Raw genomic sequence first — 9,124 nt, 5'->3', positions numbered from 1 at the left:
TCATTTACTTATTTATCTGTTATAAACCAAATAAAGCATTTTCAGCCTTCAGTAGAGGAAGTGGTTAAAAATACCAGACCAGAAGCTAGGGAACCTGTGTCAAAACCCCTTCTTTGCCACTCCTGAGTGGAGTGACCTTGGGCAAGTTACTGAACCTTGGTTTCATGGTCTGTAAAATGGGAGGGTCATAAGGGAAATCAACCTCAGTAGGGTTGTGGAGAGGTTTCAATGAGATCATGCTGGAAAGTTCTTAGCACCATCCTAAGCATTTGGCAAGGGCTCAGTAAAGTTATCAGTACCTACTTCTGTTATTAGTTACATGTTACATGTAACACACTAGAAAATTAGAATACAATACCGAAGACTGAAGACCAAGCTCCCCCCGCCTTTTTTTAGAGAGGTGGGGAGGGGCAAAGGGAGAGGGAGAGAAAGAATCTCAAGCAGGCTCCACACCCAGCGCAGAGCCCAGTGCAGAGCTCGATCTCACAACACTGAGATCATGACCTGAGCCGAAACCAAGAGCCTGACGCTTAATTGACTAAGCTACCCAGGCGCCCCTGAGGACCAAGCTCTTGATTAGATTCCACCAACTGACCTTTTGTGGTTTTCTAACCCAGTCTTGGGGATCCTGCGTGCTGGTGGATTTTCCTACTAAGATGAGAAACAGATTTATGGATGTAATCCATTCTTTCTTTGCCTGGTTACTCTATCCCCACTCTCTCATTTTAGCACCAATTATTATTATTATTATTATTATTAAGTAAGCTCTACACCCAATGTGGGGCTTGAACTCACAACCCTGAGATCAAGAGCTGCATGCTCTACCAACAAGGTGAGCCAACAAGGTGTCCTGATTTTAGCCCTCTTTCAAATTTTAAAATTTGCCTTTTTTAGTAAAGTTTCATTCTCTCTTTTATTGTGCTATAATTTACACAAAGTACAATGCACAAATTTTAAGTTTATGATTTGATAATTTTTTATATATAACCACAACTCAGATTAAGATACAGAGCTCTGTTGTCTACTACAGTGACCATTTAGCACATGGGGCTACTCAACACTTGAAATGTAGCTGGTCTGACCTAAGAAGTACCATAAGCACAAAATATACATTGGATATAGAAGATTATAAAAAAATGAATGTAAAATATATCATTAATGATTTTATACTAATTACATGCTGAAATGTAATGCTTTAAATATATTATAAAATTAATTTTACTTGTTTCCTTTTACTTTTTTAAATGTGGCTATTAGAAAATTTAAAATTGCATATGTGGTTCACAGCTGTGGATTGCATCATATTTTATTTATTTATTTATCTATCTAGAGAGAGAATGCAAGTGGGGGATGGGGCAGAGGAAGAGGGAGATTGAGAATCTCAAGCAGATTCTGCACTGAGCACAGAGCCTGATGGGCTCGATCTCACGACCCTGAGATCATGACCTGAGCCGAAATCAAGAGCCAGATAGACACTCAACTGACTGAGTCACCTAGGTGCCCAGCATCTTATTTCTATTGGACAATACTGGTATAGAACGTTTTCATTCTCCCGAAAATTCTCTTACTCACCAGTCAGTATCTGCTCCTTTTCCTCCAAAGATAAACACTTCTCTCTTCATAGATTAGTTTTGCCTGTTCTAGAACTTTATGTGGATGGAATCATACAGTATGTATTTTGTGTGTGTCTGGCGTTTTTTGGTTAACACGTGTTTTTGAAATTCATCCATATACCATTCATTTGTTCCTTTTAATTTTTGCATAGTATTCCATTGTATGCATATTATCATGGTTTATTCATTCTCCTATTGACGAACATTTGGATTATTTCCAAATCCTGACTCTTATGAATAATGCTGCTATTACTGTTCTTGAAAAAATCTTTAAATAGTCTCTTTCAAATTATTTTTACTATGTTTTTTTATTGTTAAAATAAATCCATATTCAAAGAAAAAAAATCCATACATATAGCAACATACAATATACACCACCCCCTTGTTAATGATTTGATGTTAATGGTTTTTGGTTTGATGTAAATCCTTTCAGACCTTTTCCTCCACATTTAGAATCATGTACTATTGCCATTAATAAAATTGTCATTTTGGTGGTTCCTGTCTTGGCTGCCTCACCCCTGGAAATGGCTGCATAGCTCTTGATCTCTGCCCCTCTTGTTCTAAAATTTATAGAAGACCAAAACTGGAAAAGATGTAGGAAGAGCCTAGGGAAGGCAAATATATGGCACTCCTTCCACTATTCCCTGATTACCTGTATCCATGGCAGACATCGCTAATCAATCATAGCTTTCTGTCTTTGCCCAGCCCCAGCCACTACTAATCAATAGAAAAACTGAAACCAATTTCCCATCTCTGAAATAATCTGGCCACCTTCCATTTTGCTGATGAATAAACTAGGTAGGACTTAGAGAGGGGAAGAGCCTGCTTCAAGGTCAGAAAGGAGCCCCAGCCTTCTAACTCCCTATCTAATTTTTTTTTTTTCTGCTATACTCGTTGATTCCAAAAACTAAATCCCTGGGATCCTGAAAACCCAGTCTCTAGGGAGAGGACATTTTGTTCCCCACACAGGGCTCCTAAATGGACCCTTCCTCTAGCCAGCCCCTCACATTTATGCCCTGAGTGTAATCGGAAGCCCCTGCCAACAGACTGGCATCCCCTCCCCCACAGTCACCACTGACAGACCTGCGGTTTCTGTTCTCCAGGTCTGCAGTTTAGTTTCCCAAAATAAACATTTAAAAAATAAATAAAATTAAAGGAGCCATGCTCTTAGCATCTTTGCCTTCAACCCCAGAGTTGTGGAATTATTAACTGACCAGACAAAATCAAATAGTTAATTACAGCAGAGAGGCAACTTCAGATGCTGAAACCATAAAACTCCGAAAGCATCCCCCCTTCACCGATGCATCAAACCGACTCTGGCTGGCATTGGAAGCGACAGTGAGAAAGTGGGAGAGTCAGCCGGTCTGGACAGACTGTGGGTGTTCTCAGCTGGACAAGCAGAATAGTTTATTTAATTCTCTCCCTGCCTGGGCAAGGGGGAAAAAATCAGAGGGAAAAATGGGGACAGAATGTAGCATAATGTTTGAATCAGGTAGAGCTGGGTTCTTAAGACTGCACCCGCACCCCCCCCCGCGCGTGCCACTTGCTAGCTGCGTGACCTTGGGCATGTCACTTCAGGTGTCTGAGTCTCAGTTTCTCCATCTGTAAAGCAAGCATATTAATAGAACCTACTTTATTGGATTATTGCACTGATGAAAATGACTTGATTAAAAAGATGTATGGACAACTCTTGTTGTAAGGATTGTAAGCTCTGTGAGAGTGGGGATTGCCGTCTGTCTCCTTCACCATTGCGTCCTCTAACCCTAGCATGGTGACTAGTTCTAGGCAGGCACTTAGTAAGCAACTATTTTTTTTTTAAAGATTTTATTTATTTGACAGAGAGACACAGAGAGAGAGGGAACACAAGCAGGGGGATTGGGAGAGGGAGAAGCAGGCTTCCCGCCGAGCAGGGAGCCTGAAGTGGGACTCCATCCCAGGACCCTGGGATCATGACCTGAGCCGAAGGCAGATGCTTAACGACTGAGCCACCCAGGTGCCCCTTAGTAAGCAACTATTAAGCCCCCAATATAAGGTATGGTCTTGAGGATGGGGATCGTCATGGAAGAGACTGCAAAAAGGCTTAACACAGGGGCCCTGCCATTAAGTAGCTCTCATTACAGCATAACAGACAGTCCAGAACCATCTGTACTAGTAGGTGGATAGTTATGCACTGAATATATAGTTAATATAATGTAGTGGTGCATGGAAGAGATTCTGACATCAGACTTGTGTTCAAATCTCAGCTCTCGCACTTGCCACCATTCTGATCTTTATTGGCAAGTTTGCCTGTCAATGCTTCTGTTTCTGGATTTGTAAATAGGGACTTACTTTATAGGGTTATTGTAAGGATTGAAGGAGTTTCCTGAAGTGCTTAGTACCATGCCTAGAACATAGTAATTGCTCAACAAATCTTAACTATTGCTTTTCCCATCTACCATGTGACTTTGGACAAATTACTTAACTTCTCTAAGACTTGTTTTCCTGGCCAGTAAAATAAAAATACAACAGTTCCTACTTTGAAGAATTGATGGGAGAATGAAATGAGAAAATCCCCGAAATGTGCTTAGCATGGTGTCTAGTATAAAGTACTTAATAATTTCTAAATGATGATGATGATGATAAAAACAAAGTGCTACGGAAGCAAAGGGTAAATTCATTTGGATGGATAGGCACTGGGATAAGAGAAAGGTTTATACCAGGCAAATGATGGGGGTAACAATTTTATCGAGATGTAATTCACATACAATACAATTTACCCATTTAAAGTATATATTTCAAGTTTTTAGCATATTCACCAAATTGTGCAACTATCACCATAATCAATTTTAGAAGGTTTTTGTCACTCCATCGTAACTCACTCACTCTCCATTTCCCCCCAGAGTTCCCCCTGACCCTCCCAAGCTCTAGGCAATCACCAGCTTACTTCCCATTTCTGTGAATTTGCCTATTGTAGACACCTTGTGTAAATGGAACCATACAATTTGTGAACTTTTGTTTCTGGCTTCTTTCACTTGGCATAATGTGTTGAAGGTTCGTCCATGTTGTAGCATGGATCAGTACTACATTCTCTTTTATGGCTGAGTAATATTCCATTGCATAGAGTTGATAGACATTTGGGTTATTTCCACTTTTTTTGGCTATTATAAAACAATGCTGCTGTGAACGTCCATGTACAAGTTTTTTTTTTAAGATTTTATTCATTTATTTGAAAGAGAGAGACACAGTGAGAGAGGGAACACACGCAGGGGGAGTGGGAGAGGGAGAAGCAGGCTTCCCGCCGAAAAGGGAGGCCGATGCGGGGCTCGATCCCAGGACCCTGGGATCATGACCTGAGCCAAAGGCAGAGGCTTAACGACTGAGCCACCCAGGCGCCCCCATGTACAAGATTTGTGTGGATAATATTTCCATTTCTCTGAGGCCATACATCTAGGAGTGGAATTGCTGGATTATAGGGCAAGTCTATGTTTAACTGTATGAGGATCTGCTCTTCCAGACTTCATATTCTATATCATTTTACATTCCCACCAGCAATGTATAAAGATTCCAATTTCTCCACATCCTCGCCAAGACTTGTTGTCATCTATCATTTTGATTATAGTCATCCTGGTGGTTGTGTGGCGGTATCTCATCATAGCTTTGATTTGTATTCTGGATGGCTAATGATTTTGAGCATCTTTTCAAGTGCTTATCAACAACTTATAGATCTTCTTCCTTTGCCCATTTTTTAAAAGTTTATTTATTTATTTATTTATTTATTTATTTATTTATTTATTTATTTAAGTCCTCTTTACACCTGACCAGGGGTTCATGATCCTGAGATGAAGAGTCTCATGCTCTTCCGACTGAGGCAGCCAGGTGCCCCTCCTCTGCCCATTTTTAATTGACATGTTTATTTTTTCATTTTTGGGTTGTATGCCTCCTTTGTATATTCTAGATCTAAGTCCCTTATCAAATATACGACTTGCAAAAAATTTCTCATTTGTGTGTTGGTTTTCCACTTTCTTGATGGTGTTCTTTGAAGCACAGAAGTTTTTAATTTAATGATGTCTGATCTTTTTATTTTTATTTATTTTTATTATTTATTTGACAGAGAGAGATACAGTGAGAGAGGGAACACAAGCAGGGTGAGTGGGAGAGGGAGAAACAAGCTTCCCGTGGAACAGGGAGCCCAATGTGGGGCTCGATCCCAGGACCCTGGGATCCTGACCTGAGCCAAAGGCAGACGCCTAACGACTGAGCCACCCAGGCACCCCTGACTGATCTTTTTAAGTAATTTTAGATCTTATGGGTACCTGGGTGGCTCAGTCGGTTAAGCATCTGCCTTCAGCTCAGGTCAGGATCCCAGGGTCCTGGGATTGAGCCCCTCGTTGGGCTCCCTGCTCAGCAGTGAGCCTGTTTCTCCCTCTCCCTCTGCCCCTCCGCCTGCTTGTGCTCTCGCTCTTTCTCTCAAATAAATAAATAAAATCTTAAAACATAAATTTGGAACTTACGTTTAGGTCTTTAATTCATTTTGAGTTGATTTTTGTATATGGTGTGAGGTAACAGTGCAATTTAATTCTTTTACATGTGGACATCAAATTGTCCTGGCATCATTTCTTGAAGAGGCTGTTTCTCCCTATTGAATTGTGTTGGTGCCCTAATAAAAAAAACCAGTTGATTGTGAACGTGAGGGTTTATTTCTGGATTCTCAATTCTATTCTGTTGATCTGTAGGTATATCCTTATGCTGGTCCCACACTATCTTGAAGGTAAATGAATTTGAGCTGGGCCAAATTACCTGGACCTGGGAATGCAGCATCCCAGAGCTTCCATATCTTTCCATAGTGCTCTAGAATTTTTAAGGTGCTTTCATACTGAGCTCGCCCAAATCTTGCAGCAACTGAGATAATACATGGAAGCTCAGGAGGCTGAGTGGTATACCCCTAGAATGACTCAACCAGAAACAGTGGTGATTCCAGGACCAACCTATCATGTGCTCTCATTACCCTAGCCCATCACCTCCTGGTTGAGTCCAAAATTTGGGAGAAGGAAAAAAAAAAAAAGAGACAAATTAGGGCCAAAATGATGGGAAGGGTGCAAACACACTGATTATAAATATTTGGCTCCTAATCAGCTTACGATAAAATTTCCCTTCTCCTGTATGGACAAGAAATGGAATGTTCTGGGTAATCCAGGGTTTTGCTTGGGTCTTTGCTTTTTCAAAGAATGAAAACACAGTGAAATACTCTCAACACAAAAACCACATGGACTGTAATTTAATCTTTAATTTTGTTGTTGTTGTCATTCTAGAAGATTCTTTAGTATATTTTAAAGCAATGTTTCTTCAAGAGTGGTCTGAAGAAAACCTCAGCTATCAGCGTCATCTGATAGAGGCACTTGTTAAAAAATGCATTCTTCAAAACTCCCATCCACCGTGTGTCTACTGAAAATCACTGAGTGATTTTTTATGCACATTAGGGTTTGGGAACCACTGTTTTAGAGCAATGAAAGTCAAATTACGAATATCAATTATTATTGCACTCAAGAGATGCAGACATTCTGCTTAAAGGAGAGCCCTGGATCAGAACAGTAGATTAATGTACCCATTCCTGCAAGTCTTTGCTAAAACATCACTCCTCCCTATAAATTTACTGATTTAAAATTGCTTATCACCCGCTTTTCCATGCCTCCCACCCTCCCTATCCCCCTTCCTTCCTCCACAGCACTTACCAACATCTGACATATTATTTATTTATCTACCTATCTATTTATTTATTTGTTATCTGACTCCTGTTTCTACAAAGCAAGTTTCACAAAGGTAGTACTAGGAATATAGTATTTAAGGTAGTGTCTGGCAGGTAGCGGGTGTTCAGTAAATATTTGTAGAATGAATGAATGTGCCAAGTTGCATCTTAGTGCTTGGGCATAATGTCATTTGTCTCTTGGCTTTCTGGAAAGGATTTTTTTTTTTTTAACTATAAAGCAAATTGTTTTTTCATTCTCTGAGTGATGCTCGGTGTGCGTAGTAGTAGAGAGAAAGAGCTGTAACAGCGTCCTCTAATCTCCTAATTCTGGAGTCTGGGCCAGTTGCTCTAAAGATCATTTTTCCTTAATACCACTGAGATCCTCAATTTACTACAAGGATCATGGATTTACAGCTGCATTGTCCTGTGAGGGCTACCCCTACTGGGAACAAAGTGGACTGAAGCAGCTAGGCTGAGATGAACCTATGGTAGGAGGAGACTTCTCTAAGTCCACTGTGCCTCAAACCAGGTAGTGACAAGTAGATGAGATGCTGCCTCCTCCAAGGACCTGAATGAGAACGCTAATAAATGGATCCTATCTCAATGTACTATATATGCAGGCTTGGCTGGCTCTAAGTAAATGACCCTTACCCATTTCCTACCTCCAAGCCACCTGTCCAACAGCATCAGTACACAAATCAATGCTCACTCGCCCCCCACCCCTGCCCTGCACCTCCCCACTGGCCCCATTTTACACACAAGGAACCTGAAGTTTAGATCTACCAATAGCCCGTTCCCTAACACGGGATTCGCTACCTGCTGACCCTCATCTGTGTCACTCCCAGGACACACCTGATGTTCCAGTTTTACTGAGGTGGTGAAAAATACCCTGGGTGAGGTGCCCCCCCCCACCCCAGTCCAGGGGATGCTGAGAAACTGTGGGGTAAGTAGGACAATAAAACAGGAAAAAGCAAGTTTGTTTCTAGTGTTATGCACACAGGGTGGCAGGATATACCTGCTGAGTGTTCCCAGAAGGTCCCCAAGGAAACCATTAACTTGAGTCTCTCACGTTCTTACATGTGTGGTGGTTGGGGTAGGGGGAGGGAAGGTATACTGAGAAGAGGGGGATGGGCACCCTTCCAGAGGTCAGGGATAGGCCACCCAGAGCTGCTGTACACATTAATAAAAGGTGGATGACTGAAGGATGGATGTCAAGGTGAGCAGCAAAGGGTTTGTCATCAAGGGTTGTCACTGGGTTATACAGGGTAGATTTAAGGTAGAGAAGGGGGAAGGTGTGGGAGGTGAGTTGGGAGGGAGGGGCTTGTGTGGCACCGAGATACCCAGCAGGGATGAGGGTGTGGGAGGAGTGGCTGTCTTGGCCTCCGGCTTTGACCCTTTCTTGGCTGGTCTCAGCCAGGGAATTGAGGAGAGGAGATGGATATGGCGAGCTGGGGATAGGGAGGGTGGCCTCCAGCTCCGGAGGTGATCAGAATGGATGTTAGAGTTCCCGGGCTGGAGGGAGGAAGATTTGGGGGAGGGCGAGGTGACTCCTAGGAGCCTAGGGTGAAAGTCCGGGAGGGGCTCTCAGAGACCCAGGAGATGGAGGCGGAGGGAGGAGGAAGTGAAGGCGTTTGCCTTCATGGGGAGTAAGTCTCAAACTGGCGGCGGATTGAGAGAAGTAACTCCAAATGCAGTGGGTAGGCAGCTGAGGGTCTTCCAATCCGATGGGGTTGGGCTTAGAACTCTGCAAAAGAAGGGGGTCATTCGGAGGGGAAGGTGCACCGCTGAG

Source organism: Zalophus californianus, chromosome 14 (genome assembly GCF_009762305.2).
Source record: "Zalophus californianus isolate mZalCal1 chromosome 14, mZalCal1.pri.v2, whole genome shotgun sequence".
Classification (NCBI taxonomy): Eukaryota; Metazoa; Chordata; class Mammalia; order Carnivora; family Otariidae; genus Zalophus; species Zalophus californianus.
The sequence above is the reverse complement of the archived record's forward strand: the minus strand, read 5'-3'. Positions refer to the sequence as shown.